At 37.3% G+C, this 15309-nt stretch overlaps 1 pseudogene; it reads right to left on the bottom strand.

The window, feature by feature from the left end:
* Nucleotides 1-15309, bottom strand: part of LOC122349958 — a 62898-nt pseudogene that overhangs the window by 12116 nt on the left and 35473 nt on the right.

Below are 15309 nucleotides of genomic sequence, written 5' to 3'. Positions count from 1 at the left end.
TGTGTGTGTATCGGTGTGTGTGTGTGTTTGGAGGCAGGGTCCCGATCCCGGATCACACTCCGCTTAAATCCCAACACATGTGAGAGCGATCACGCGGAAGGGTCATAATGAGAAAACGAATGGAGGGCATAAACAAACAAGCAAGCGAATGAAAACAAAACAGAAGGAGCCTGTCTCGCCGTGCGAGCGAATCGCTTTACTGTAACGGGTTCATTTTCCTTTGGCATCTGGAGTCGCTGAATGAGAGGGAGGGAGAGAGGGGGGTGGACGAGCACAGAAAAGGAGGGAATAAAGACAGAGAGATGGAGATAAGAGGAGGGGCGATAAGAGCGAGCAGAGACGAGTGATTTAATCCATGGACCACTGCAGAGCGGGGGGTGTGCCGATCGCCGAGAGAGAGAGAGAGAGAGAGACCTACATGCACGTATGTGTGTAATCTGACTTTGGCATTGCTGATGCATGCTGGTCATGCCAATAAAAAAAGCATTTGAGTGATTGAAATTAATGCTGTATCAGTGCGGTGCACACGACAGCACTGGTGCACCGTGAGAATATGTAGTTCATGTAATAATACGGATATTCAAAAAAAAAAAAAAAAAAAAAACGCATTTATCCTTATCCTTGCCCTATGCTTTTGTCTTTTCAAACCTTCCTGACTTCATCCTTCCCGTAAGTAAATATATAGACTGCGATTGTCTAACTTCAAAACATAAAACATAAAAGCATTAAAATGCACACACATACACAAAAAATAAAAGAAAATAATTACAGAAAAAAATGCTATAGTAAAAACCTGTTAATAAGTTAATCATTAATTATTGTCACCTAAACACATATAACTGTAAATGATTTTACTACATCATCTAATATTTAAATCTGCTGCAAAATACTATTTTCTTTACTGTTTTCTTTATGCACAAAATGTATTCTTGTAGCTATGTAATAGTACGTTTGAACCACTGTTAACATGGACTTTTTTAACAACGTCTTTAGTACATGTCTGTGTTTCCAGATTTCATCAGAGATATCTTAATTTGTGTTCTGAAGACTGAAGGTCTTTAAAAAACACGAGGCTGAGTAATTAGTCTGTAACATAAAGTTATTATATGGCTTTACAACACTTGAACTTGAGGGCCAGAGCAGACTACCTTTATGAAACCTTGTGGTACTTTTTGTCATACTGAAGCTTGACTGTCCCAGTCCCCGTTCACTTACATTGTATAAAAATGTATGAAAAAGTAGCCAGGACTAAACACGAGAAACAAAGTAACTTATATCTTCAAAACATAACAGCAAGTGATGCTGAATTTCTATTTTAGGTGAACTGTCCCTTTAAGGGATCGACTGGCAGTGACACAACTAGGATAATCACTCTTATTGATTCATTGATCTTGTAACTCATGTTTTGCTTGCTGACATAATTCTCCCTCGTTTTATCGGTCTCCCGCTGTCTCCCTTGACATTTTTAAACACCATTTCTGATTTCCACATATCTCTACAGTCATCATACGGCGTGTTTTGATGGTATTTCATGCTCCTCTGTGCAACCGTACACACACAAACGCACACCCAGGGTTTCATCAGACATCACAGGCTCAAGACGGGCAGATTAAGCCTTTAACATCCGATATGTACAGTGCACGTGTACGCACGACCAACAGACCGCAGCTCCGACCAAAACAATATAGTGCTAAAATATAATACAAGATGAATTTGAACTCTAATTGTAACTCAGAGGGTGCGTAAAACATCAAAACAGCACACACTCTTAAAAAAGATTACGAAAGTCACACAGAAGTGTAGCATCTGAGATATTGATATGCATGGAAACAGCTGTGACATTGGGGACAGGCACTTTTTTAGATGCTCAAGCTCTTAGTGATGCCATGGCCTCGATAAAAACCAAAGGAACACTGAGCAAAATGAGGTCATTGTGGGCTTAGGTAGGGGAGAGTGGGAGGGGGAAGGAGGGCTGTGTGTATCCGGGCCTCAGTGTTGGCAGGCCTCTGTCTCACTGTCAGTCAGTCAACCTAATACAGCTGACACTGAATAGGCCCAATTATGCATATAACAGTCTACACACACTTCAAAGTGCTCATGAAATCAAACTCTTTCTTTTTTTTTTGTTTTACAATAGTACGAATATCTGTAAGCTAGTGTGCTCCAAAACATTAAGCCTCTCACTTCTGACGATACAGATCTGCATGTTTTATGACAGCATTCTGCACTAAAGCTTCTCATCAGATTTTCGGACCAGTTAAAAGCTTTCTAGGATCTGAAGCCTCCAACCTCTTACACTGTAAAAGACACCGAAACCATGGCTTAAGGGGATAGTTCTTCCAAAAATAAAATGTATTACTCACCCTCTTGCTCTTCCAAACTCCCAAGACTTTCGTTTATTGTCGGAACATATAGATATTTTTGATGAATTTCGAGAGAATTTGGACCCAGACAGCAAGGATGCTTTACACAATTAAGGCTCAGAACTGTATCAAGGACATTGTTAAACAATCCATGTGACGTGATAATTTTACAAAGCTATGACAATACTTTTTGTGCACAAAGAAAACAAAAATAATAACTTTATTCAACAATTAGTCCCCTCCACATCTCCATATAGGGCCATTATGAAGAGTATCACATACACAAACAACATATGCAACATATGCACAAGGATACGTTGATGCTTTAATGTCACATGGACTATTTTAACAATGTCCTAGCTACATTTTTGTAGTATGGTAATATCACTACTGTCTATGGGAGGGTCAGCGAGCTCTCAGAATTCATTAAAAATATCTTAATTTCTGTTCTGAAGATGAATTATTAATAATAATAATAGTGTATGATAGTGTAATAGAGTGATTAATGACAGAATAAAACATTTTGGGTGAACTATCCCTTTAAATCTTTTGCTTGTTCATACATTTTTTTGTTATATACGGCAAATAGTGCACTATATAGGGGATGGGGACACATGAAATCATGGTTGTTGTCGTTGCAGGTTAGACTTAATAAAGTGATTAATTCCTACCTTCCGTGTTTAATATAAAACTCAGCGAATATGAAGCATATCTAGCAACAGGTTACTGCATGGCGTGGACGCATTACAAAAACTCACCTTTGACATTCTCCACATCCTGAGAGGCGATAACAAATCCAAAGCCTTCACCTGGCTTCCTCTTCAGCTCCACCTCATACCCCCTCAGTGCAGGGGGCTGTTCTTTCTCCTCCGTTTTCACTCTGGGACTGAGTACTGTCCCTCCTTCCTCTGAGCTCATCCAATCCCGTGGCTCTAGCGTGAGAGTGACAGGAACAGAATCCAGGAAGCTGGTGCTCTGGACCAATGAGGAGCGCACCAGCGCTGGAGAGGGCGGGGTTAGAGAGCTGCGTGATATTGGTATGGAGTCGGTGAGAGGGACTTCAGAGTCAGATGCGGAGCGAGGAGGAGGAGGAGTCAGTCGACGCACAGAATTAGGTGAATTGGAAAAATGCGAGGGGCCTACAAAGAAAGATTATTTTTTGATGAGCAGGGATGAAGAAGGGGTGACTTTACACAATTTACAAAATCGAGTTGCATGACAAGATTGAGCAAAACTTTATGATTGGCAATGCTAAATATACTAGCACTGGCTGATGAATTTGACTGTTTAATGTTATGGGTGTTTGCAAAAAAAGGCCATGAAATATAAAATAAGGTGATACAATAAAACTAAACAAAATACAAATAAAGATTTACTTTTACTGTATGAATGAATAAAATAATTGCTTAGAGTCAAAGGTCATAAGTTCACATTTTTCTAAATCATCTGAAAGCTGAAAGCATGGTTTGTTATAATAGAAAAATATTTCAAAAGCCTGGAATCTGAAGTTGACAAAAATTCGAAATATAGGGAAAATCGCTTTTAAAGTTATCCAAAATATTTCCAAAATATCTTCATGAAACATGGTCTTTACTTAATATCCTAATGATTTTTTGACATAAAAGAAAAATTTTGACCCATACAATGTGCTTTTGGTATTTCGACTTGTGGTCCAGGGTCACATATATCATCAAAATCATATATTTTCACTATAAAGTATAAAATATAGCAAAATGTTTAATGCTATCTATTACTGGCCAATATTTATTCAAAATACAAATAAATCTGTGCATATGATGAGCGTGTCACCTAGTATGGTTTGAAAATGATCACATGATTTGCTTAATCAAATAATGCAGAATGTCTTGTACATCTCACATTTTAATAAATTCCTTCAAAAATCTATAGCTTATTTACAGGTATAAATAATGAAAATCCGCTATTTTAATGCTGACACTGCGTATTAATAAAAGGGTGAACACGTAACTTACCCCCTCTGTAAACCAGCAGAATAACCTCCCCCTTTTTAGTGTGTTCTTGCAAAATCCTTTGGACCTTGAATCAAAGCACACCAGATAAACATACAACAACGATGAAAGCACGCCACAACAAAAATCTTAGGTGTCTTCATCTCTACCTGTGCAAAGCTGAGACTCTGTACATCAGCTCCGTTGATCTTCACAATGGCATCTCCAGGCTGCAGTCCGTTACACTGTCTGTGGTCCCAGACTTTCTTCACGATGGTCTGTCTTCCTCCGTGACCTCCTGCCGTGACACTGAACCCCATATTGCTGCCCCTCTCGCATTTGAGCCAAAGCCACGGGGGACTAACTCCCGCTTCCCGCCATTCCTCCGACTCCGGCCCGATCACGGCGCCATGGCCCGGGTGAAGGAATGCTGCTGTTCGGGCTGCCGCTGCTGGCGCTGGCTGTGCCGTTGAAGGTGAAGTAAGGCCCGTCGAATGGGGCGCTGCTGGGTGGGGTTAGCAGGGAATGCTGGGGTTTACGGAGATGAGAGTAGCGCCTTCCCTCCTCCGGGGAGAAAGAGACCGGGCCTGGACTTACTTCGGCGTGGGGCTGGGGCAGGCGAGATATGGGTGGTGGAGTATTCGAGAAAGGTCGCTCTCAGAAGATTTGAAGGAGTGCAGGCGGAGAGGTGGCGGAGTGGACAGGGAGTTGTTGTTGTGGTTCTGGATAAAGGAGGCCCTGTGAAGATAAAAAATAAGAGGAGGCCATGTGCTCAGGCAAAGAGTTGAGGAGGGATGGAATATAGCTTTACGTATTTATAATAGAAAATATAAGTCAGTTACATTTACAACTATGCATTGGTAATCAGATAATTCTTAAGTATTTAGTATGAACAGCACTGAAACACTCTTATAATGTGTGTTATATTTATACCAGCAGACAGTAAAACAATAAAAGTAATTGAGGACTTGATACACTTTGACCAATTCATCAAAAAAAAAACAAGATTATAATTACAACATTTGGTTTGTCAATGCCTAACAAAAAAAAAATAAACATGTTTTATTTCAAATAAAACCAAAAACTGTTGGCTATAGTTAAACTATAGTAACCACAAATGGTTTTGATACACTTGTGGTGAAACCTGGTTACACAAACGGTCATCAATACACCAGAAAACAACGGTTTTACTACAATAAAAGCACGGCTAATGTTCATGAGGGAAGTTTTTCATGTGGTATTTTTTTAAAAAAAGGACTCTTTAGACATAAAAAAATCACCCACGAATAGTAAAAGAATTGTTTTATACACTCAGTAGGACCTTGAAGTTCATTTTGAGAAGTAGAAAGAGCTTTTACTAGTTTAAACCGTCGTGTCAACATTTAGCTTTATGCTAAGCTAAAATGTTATTTCTGGCTCTGACCTGCACCTTCTAGCAGACACTATTATATTTTAAGATGAAATCTGTCAAGGAAATCAATTTCACGTCATATCGACTAGAGTTTCAATGTTTGCAGGCCAGTATTGTATTTTTACTGAGAGTGTTTAAAAACGGATCAAAATTGAAAAGGCATTAATCGTGTTACAAAAAATTTAAATAAACGCTGTTCTCAATGGATCAAAAAAACTAAAGATTTTTACAAAAAATAGATGAACAAATGCTTTCAACAAAGATAATAGTAAGACATCACAGGGATAGATCACACTTTAAAATATACTGAAACAGTGGTTTAATTGCAATAATATTTCACATAGTTGTTTTTTTAAGCAAATAAATTCAGCCTTGCTGAGCATAAAAGGCTTTTAAAAGCAGTCAAAAATATAAAAGAAAATGAAGAAAACAAATAATGTTGCAATGCAAGGGATAATGCTAATAAGTATTAATAAGTTACATATCACAGCAAGTATTCTGTAAACGATCCCATATAATCGCTCTCACCTATGGGATCCAATCGCAGACACCACCTCGCTGTCGCTCTGGCTGGCCAGTTCTGCACTCTGTAACCTCCTGATGCTTCTGGCCGAGCGTGGCGGTCTCAGGAACCCATTTCCATACCCGTTAGAGTACTGGTATGATGATGGCTGTCTTGAAGGGGAAGCAAATGGAGACGAATTACCATTAGCATCCAAACTGAACCTCGAAGCCCGCGCTCGGAGATTCCTTGAGGATGCCCTCTCGAGATCAGCCCACATGGGCCCGTTGTGGCTGAGGTGGAGCTGAGCGTATGGGAGCGGAGCCTGGGGCTGGGGTTGGGTGGTGGTTGGTGGAGGTAGATGCAGTGACTGGTCTAGGGATGCCGTTAGCCTAGGATTGGGCATCTTCGGACAGCCGTCAGAGTTATACAGCATGGGGTAGCCTCTTCGGACAACAACGTCCACGGTGTGACCCACAGGTATGGCTTTTAACATTTCTACCACGTCTTTGTGAGAGAAGCCCAGCACACAGGTATCATTGATGTACACCAGAATGTCCGCTGGAGGAGGAAAGACATGAAAAGGGAATTTGTGAAACGGCATTGATTATAAAGGATAAAAGGCTAAATAATCTTACTTTCAGGAATGTAAAACTAATTTTCATGCATTACTTTTGAATAGTTTAGAAAACAATATTTTAAAGTATTCTTACAACTGGACATAATTTTAATAAAATAATAATAACAAAAAACGAAATAATTAATATTTTAATTGTGTAGAAACATAATTTATTCCTCTCTTTGGTGTCACACGATTATTCAATCCTAATATACTGATTTGCTGTTGATTTGTGATTCTTATCACAGATTCCCCAAAAAATTCAATACACATTGATAATATTTTTCAGGTCTCTTTTATGAAGAGAAAGTTCAAAAGAACAGCATTTATTTAAAATATTAATATAAACATACACAAACACACACACAACAGTTTAACTCTCTCTCTCTCTTTATATATATATATATATATATATATATATATATATATATATATATATATATATATATATATATGAAAACCAGAAAAAATATTTAAATGGCATGAATAGACATCAAAAAGTTTCTTTTTATCATTAATACATTTTTAGGTTTCAGATTGATTGCTTAAGGCTGATTCTCAACTATGATATAAAATATTTAACACATTTTTTGACATACAGCTTTGTTTTATGCAATATGTATGTACTAATTTCCCCAAACTTTTCCTATTAATCACAATTGCATCTATACATTGTGTTTAAGTAACATAATTAATATTCTGTTAGGACAGCATGTTGAAAAGACATGTCATAATGAGAGCCACAATTTTTATAATTTCCATAAAAATATTGATATAATTCAATTGTTATGTTTCCCAAAATGCACAATACACATGCTTTTAGTCCTGGTGTATACAGTGGACATGTATAAAATTACTTGTCATATGTGGATTGAAATGCCTTTAACATTTTCCTGAGATGCTGCTTTATGACAAACAATTCGAATGAAAATGTAAAATTATCCACAAAATAAATGTAACATATTTTCTATATACAGTATCGCATGCAAAAAGCACTGATCTAAAAACGTACAGTGAAACTCAGAGGTGTGTACATTCATAAATGAGCAAAATCAATTCACTGATGCATGCAGGGGCATGTTAGTATGCAAGTCACAATAAAGTGAGGGAGAACGTGTCCATAATGTCACATTTTTCTTATAACTGTGTCGGCACACATAGCTGTGATAGCTGGATTACTCCGTGCAGGCCATTAGGATTAGAGGCAGATCTAGATACTCGTTCAACAGAATCACAAAATCACAACACTAATCCACGGTGGGACAGAAAGAGCAATATAGATAGAGAGAGAGAAAGAGAGAGAGAGAGAGAGAGAGAGAGAGAGAGCGAGAGAGAGCAAGCAGCTGCCTATAGAAGAAACATAAATACTCCCTTGTTTGTAAGAAGAGTGGTGTACTGCAGTGGGCGGCTGCAGAGAGATGTGAGCTGTTACCTGTGTGAAGGGTGGAAGGTCCTCCGGGAGTGATGCTGTAGATCTGCAGGAACTCCCTCCGCCTGCTGCCTCCCACTATGTTGAATCCGAAACCCCTCGAACCCTTCACCAGACGAGTGTGAACGGAGAAGCCTTTCAGTTCACTCGGCTGGTCTGTAAACTCTGCCACTGCAAAGCAAGAACAAGAAGATGGTGACCGGCTTAAACCTGACAGGTTATCAGGAAAAATGAGCCAACCAAGAGTAAAGTAAAGAAGAAATGACTGGCATTACATAAGATGGATGGTAAAAGGTGAAGAAAAATATTGCATTTTTTTTCCAGAGAGGAGTCTAAATTCTGTCCCGGTAGCTCAAGCGGTTGCACATGATGCTAGCACTGCTAATATCACGGGACCAAATCCCAGGGAACACACAAACTGACAAAAATATATACCTTCAATGCACTGTAAGTTGCTTTGTAAGTCTTTAAGTGTCTGCCAAATGCATGAATGTGAAATGTCTGAAGGAAAAGAGAGGTAGAAGTACAGAGAAAGGTAAGCATATGCATGTCTGAGCACAAACTGTTCAAGCGTAACACGTTAAAGAGCAGAACGCATGCAGCACTGTCAGAACTGGAAGGAAGCACAGAAAAAAGAAAAAACTACCACCTAAAGCAGGCATGGAATTTTTGAAGCTGCAATGACCATCTTGTCCTTAAAACTGAAAACGTCTACATTTATACTGCCCTCTTCAGCCAGCAATTATTCACTCCATTTTAGAAACTGACAGAAAAAAGTACTATTTTGCATTTTGCAAACATCAAGATGAATGAATGCCATTTATTACGTTTTATTAAAATATTAATATGCACAATATTTTATGGATTTATTAATAAATGTACAATACACTTTATGCTATCAAATAAATGAATTTACTAAACATGTAGGAAAATGACATGGCCTTCCCTTATCGTGTAAATTATTAAACAAACATTAATACTGTACCATACAAGTTACAAATTTTATTTTCAGTGTAATTATCTGAAAATGATCTTATAAGCTTCAGTATTCATTCTGTGTAATTTCACAGAAAGAACAACCAGTACATTCTTTACAATCGCATTGTAGTCGCACAGTCACATTCACATTCACACCGAACAAGCATGAGAAAAAAAAAGAGCATGCAAAATCCTCCACATGCAGATACTACTCAATTATACACAAATTATACACCTACCTTACAAACATTTTCATTACTTTCTTTTAGAATGAAAGCATATTTTGCTCATTGGTGATATCTCATACCTGATAAGCTTTAATTTTTATTATTTTAAGCTTTAATCATTATTCTTTTTCTTATTATTATTATTATTATTTTATATATTTAATGTCCCTTCAGACTGTACTGTGACAGTCCTACATATACTTTATAAACAGAAAAAAGAAGTCTGGGGAGCAACCTCTTATAAATACCCCAATGTAGCTGCATAAGAAAAAAATTGTGCATATGCTAAATGTTTATGGTTATTTACATGTAAAACCTTTGCATTACCTAAACCTGAATGCAAATGAGACAAAAGGCAACATCACAATAGAGTAGAATAGAATAGAACAGAATCTTACATTCAGTCATGCAGATATTGTCTCTGCTGAGAGCTCGGCGATTAAGCCAAGTGGATGGCTTTAGATGATGGCTGCAGGACAGACACATAACACAAGATGTCAGTGTTGTCACATAGGAAAGTCATTTAAATCACCACTATAACTGACTGTAGGCAGGCTTTTACACGAGAACATACTTAAATAATTGTGTTGCTAATACATTTCTCTAGTGGGCTCTAATTATATACATTACATTGTTCTGAGGGAAAACCAGCCGAATAATAAAATGCAGCTAATCATATAATAATGGGTAGTTAGGATGTAATATAGGATAGCAAAAGTGTCTACTTTTAAATGGCAGGAGAAAATATTTCCATATCTCTTAAAGACAGATAAGTGTGAATTGATTAAATTTTAAGCAATTGTGGTATGTTGGGTGTCACTTAAGAGCAAAACAAGTTTGGACCCCATTGACTTTCATTGTATGGACAAAAACAATACATATATTCTTCAAAATATTTCACCCTTTGCCTTTTTGAATGAATCATCCTTTAACATCTAAGATAAAAGATGTGAAAGATGTTTCTGAAGCTAAATCAGCTGTGTTTTTAGGCTTAAAAACTTTTGGTTCAGGGAGTAACCCCCTATAAATCATTCATATAGACATTAATAATCTTCTTACTCTTTGTAATAGGCATTCCCTGAGTCGCTGTACATCATCTCCCAGTTTTCCGCCCCTGTCACCCGTGCTCCTCTACGGGGTCCGAGCCCATTCTCCAAGGCACTGCCGTCTCCTCCGCTTGAATGTCGTGATTGGCTGGGGGACGATGTGGGGGCGGGGTGACTGCTCGCCCCGGCCGAACCACCTGAAATGCCAATGAAGAGAAAACAAGGCCTGTGAAATGACACGGCTTACTGAAACACAAACACTATTCTGGCTGAAAGCTTCGATTTCAACATTCATTGAATTATTACTCCAAGTCATTCTCTTTTCTATTCAGTTCTAAATGGGTTCATTATTCCTATTGGATACATAAAAGCAAGAAAAACAGCTAAATGAAGCTATTATTGTGCATTGCCATTTTATAGGTTTCTATTTATATTTTGCCATTTACATTTTCATTTGATCACCCAAGTTTTTGTGTGTGTGTGTGTGTGTATGTGTGTGTGTGTATGTGTGTGTGGTACAGGTGGACCAAATATTCCCAAAAGGACAGTAGAGCATAGGGGATAGAGTATATGTTTTTTACAGTATATATATATTAATCTATATTTAAATCTAAACAAGCAAATTTATCTTAAAATCAGGCAATTTCTATGGGATATCTGAGTAAGATCAGGTTGTGAAATATCATTTGTTACAAATCCTTAAAAAACATTAAAGTGCCCCATTATGATTTTTTTTTTGATAAAGGCCTTTTATGTGGTGTGTAACAGCTATAAGTGAATGAATGAAAACATCCTGAAAGATTTTAAACCTGAAAGCGCACCATATATAAAGTTATAGTCTCAAAAGAAAGCGTTGACTCATTGAAACAGGTAGTCTTTAAAAAGAATCTCAATGATGACTTCATCCTTTGTATCCTTTGTATCCTTTGTATATAATTGTATATTTTCTAATTGGCAGTATGACACTTGTTTGTGTTTTTGCATTGGTATTAATGAAAATGCAAAATTATTCTTTGCCACTAGGTGTCTTAAAAAAGTTCGGAAAAATTCATACTTATGAATAAATCGTTTGGGAGCGTTGAGAAAATAAGGTAAAAAGAAATGCATATTAAAAGACTATGAAAGTGTTTTTTTGACCTTGTCAGTCTGTTGTTGGGGACTCCCAAAACCAAAACATGAACCCTTCATTACCCATAATAGGAGCAATAGATGTTTATTACTTGATTAAAAGGTTACTCCACCCCAAAATGAAAATGTTCCCATCACTTTGTTTGTCTTCGGATCAGAATTGAGAGATATTTAGGATGAAAACCAGGAGGCCTGTGACTGTCCCATTGACTGCCAAACAATTTCCAGTGTCAAGGTGCAGAAAAGTATGAAAGATGTTGTCTGTTTTCTCCATCTGGCATCAGTGGTTAAATCTGAATTTTATGAAGCGACGAGAATACTTGTACGCATAGAAAATAAAAATAGCTATTCATTTCCTCTGTCTTTCTGAGTCAGCGTAGCAACATTTTGGAGCTTTTCTGCACCTTGACAGTCAATTGGACAGTCACAGGCCTCCTGGTTTGCATCCTAAACATCTGAAATTGTGTTCTGAAGATGAACAGAGCCGTTATGGCTTTGGGTGTAAGTGATTAATGACAACATTTTCATTTTGGGGTGGAATACTTTAAAGTAAGGAAAAATATAAAAATGAAAAATGTTAAAGAAAAGGCTATTAAAACATACTGAATTACATAAAACCAACCACGTTTTTTTTACTAAATTTTAAAGCTGAAATTTCTGATAAGGCTTACAGCTCTTTGTCACAGACACCTCAGACGCATTACTGTCACCATTCATGTTTGTACAGCCACAAGATGCCAAAACATTGCTGTTTATTACTATATCAGTCATCACAGGTTCAAAAGTGACTTTTGTACTCCGTACTCACAGAACGATGAAGCAGGAGATAATGAAATGTGTTAGTCACTCCCAAAACGTAGAACGGTGTGCTGTTTGTTTGTCTGTGTTCTCACAAATGTGATTCAGCAAAAAGGCAAAACCAAGTTTTCCTCATTCTCCAGTCTAAAGAAAATGGCGTCAGTGTCAGCTGTGAAATGTACTGTAAGCCGGGTCAGCATCTGAGAGACAGAGCGGTACATTTAATCCATAGAGACAGATCGGTATGTAAACCTCCTCTGTTGATTGGCTTCAGTGTCATGTTTTGATCGATGCCTCTGTCATCTGTGCCACTGCCCATGGGGTGAAGACACCAGGGCCAGACAAAAGTGCACAGACAAACAAAACCCAAGTGAACTTATGAAAGACTTGACTGGACAGTTTTGTCGGCTTGTAGTCTAAACTCTGAAATGTCTTCTGACAGTCTCTAAGGCTAGATGACTAACTTTTTTTGCTTCTTAGCATAAGTCGTGATGCATTGAAAATATATTTCAACGGAACCAAAACGATAGCTTGGAAACGAAGCCAAAAATTGTAAGTAAAGCACTTATTTCAAGTCGCTTATTTTCATGTCTTCACTAACATCGAAAGCATGTTTAACAAACTTGATTATCATTTTAAACTGTACCGTGTTAATTCTGCATTTAAAGGTGACTGTACTAAATTGCAGCTTCATCATTAAAAACACATGACATACTAGTTTCTATAGAAATTACATTTAAGCATATTTAATTACCATAAATGTATACAGAAGCACGCTTAAATCATTTCTAGAATTATGAAATCTCTTATGTACACTTGAAGTCTTACTTCACTGTCAAAAAGCACTTTTAGGTTCAACTGTAGTAAATATAAATTGAAACTATAATGCATACATTTTAGCTACAAATAAACATGTAAACAAAAGACTGGAAGTATAACATTCATTTTGCATGAATGCTCTTATATAATAGTATATTAATTCAAAACAAAAGCATGCTTAAGTGTACATACTGTTCTTTTTCTCAAGGCTAAGCTATAGCTTTTCCAATTGTTTAGTGCCTCTATAATGTGTAACTAAAAGATCCATTGTCCGTACATGGAGATGGTTCGATTATCTGTGCATGAAGCTGTTCAGCTTCTAAACTGAACCTGTCCCTCACTCAACAACTATTCATTAATATAAAGACATCCTCTTATATCACTTGAAATACCATATGTGCTTGTATACAAAGAAAAGTGGATGTGAAAGATCCCCAGCTGGGACCCGAACATCTGCAACCTGCGCTCTGTACTGAAGTAATTAGCATATTCCCACTAGAATCGTAAGCCCAGCTGTAAACAAACACATACACCCTTGGCTGCAGCGTCATATACACACACACTCTATCTGCTTTAACAGCGCTGATATGTACCAGAAGGAGGATGATGCCATGAACTCTGGCCTACAGATGCTATTTTAGTAATCATGATGGATACGGCAATGAATTTTTTTATTCATACCATATGTTATAGTATATAGTTTAATATAGTGCAGAAAATCAAAATCATTTTTATGGTTAATTTTTTGAATGTAAATGTGCAATTAATCACTTATATTCATGCATCTGCTAGACATTTTTACCCATTGCATTTGCATTCAAAGTGCACATTAATCAGTACTTTTTTCAGTTGTTTAGTGCCTCTATAATGTGTAACTCAAAATCCAAATCCCGGCTCTACTGCTTAAACTAACACTGAAATGTTAAATTCAACTCTCAGTGTAAATTTTGTTATAAAGCTACATCTAAAAGTACTCTTAGCAGTGCACGGGTCTCTTTGCAACAGCAGCACTGCATTGAGACTAGCTGTATATAACAAATTAATTAGCGCTGAAATGTGGCACCTGTTAACTGTTAATATTGGACTGAAATACAGTGGTGAAACCATGTTGATTTTTTGATTACTGATGCCAATAGTTTAGAAAGCAGGATATCACACTATTTAATATAAAGATATTAAAAGCTCCCTCATTACAATGGATGCAATTAAATATATGTTTACATTACACATTTAAAAATATTTCATAATATATAATAATGTAAATGTAATTTTAATTGAAATACAAAATTTTATTACAGTTTTAGTAAGCGTTGTAACGAACCAAAAATGTGTCGGGACTGAGAATTAATTATTTATTCATTTATTTTCAGATAAAGACAAGGTAGCACTAATTTTGCATACAGAAGACAGTGAATAAAAAAAGTGATATAACTACGACTAGACAATGCAGCATAGTTTGAAATCAAGATTTAGGGGCGTCAAAATAAAAGTCCCGCTTCCGACACATTGGCCACACAGAAACACTTACTAACTTAAACAAGCCAAACATCAGCAATTATATCAGCCTTGGTAATATATCAGTTAACCACTAATTAAAATGCTATATGGTCGTTTTTAGATTTCTGATTAACACCTGCTTACTTGCAACATATTAAAGTTTGGGGAAACGGAATGGCGTTTAAGATACTGGAAAAGGGTAAATGAATTCTAACCAGACAGAAATACTCCAGGCGGTGGTGTCATCTTTATCAAGGTGGGAGCATCATGCCCTGTGGAGTATATAGGGCAGAACTGCATCCTGTCAGCGGTGTGCCTGTGGACAGACTGCAGTAAAGCCCAGATGGTCTGTGACTGGGATCTGAGCTGTTCAAGGACCAGCCTCTCAAAGGTCTTCATGAAGTGTGCAGTTAGAGCAATTGGAAAGCTTTGAGGCTCATTATACCGCGAAAGAACCGATGCCATTTCTTCAGACTTCAGGGAGAACAGAGACTGAGGCCGATGCAGATTGACCTTTTATTTGCT

Source organism: Puntigrus tetrazona, chromosome 8 (genome assembly GCF_018831695.1).
Source record: "Puntigrus tetrazona isolate hp1 chromosome 8, ASM1883169v1, whole genome shotgun sequence".
Classification (NCBI taxonomy): Eukaryota; Metazoa; Chordata; class Actinopteri; order Cypriniformes; family Cyprinidae; genus Puntigrus; species Puntigrus tetrazona.
This window is presented reverse-complemented; position numbering and strand designations above follow the sequence as displayed.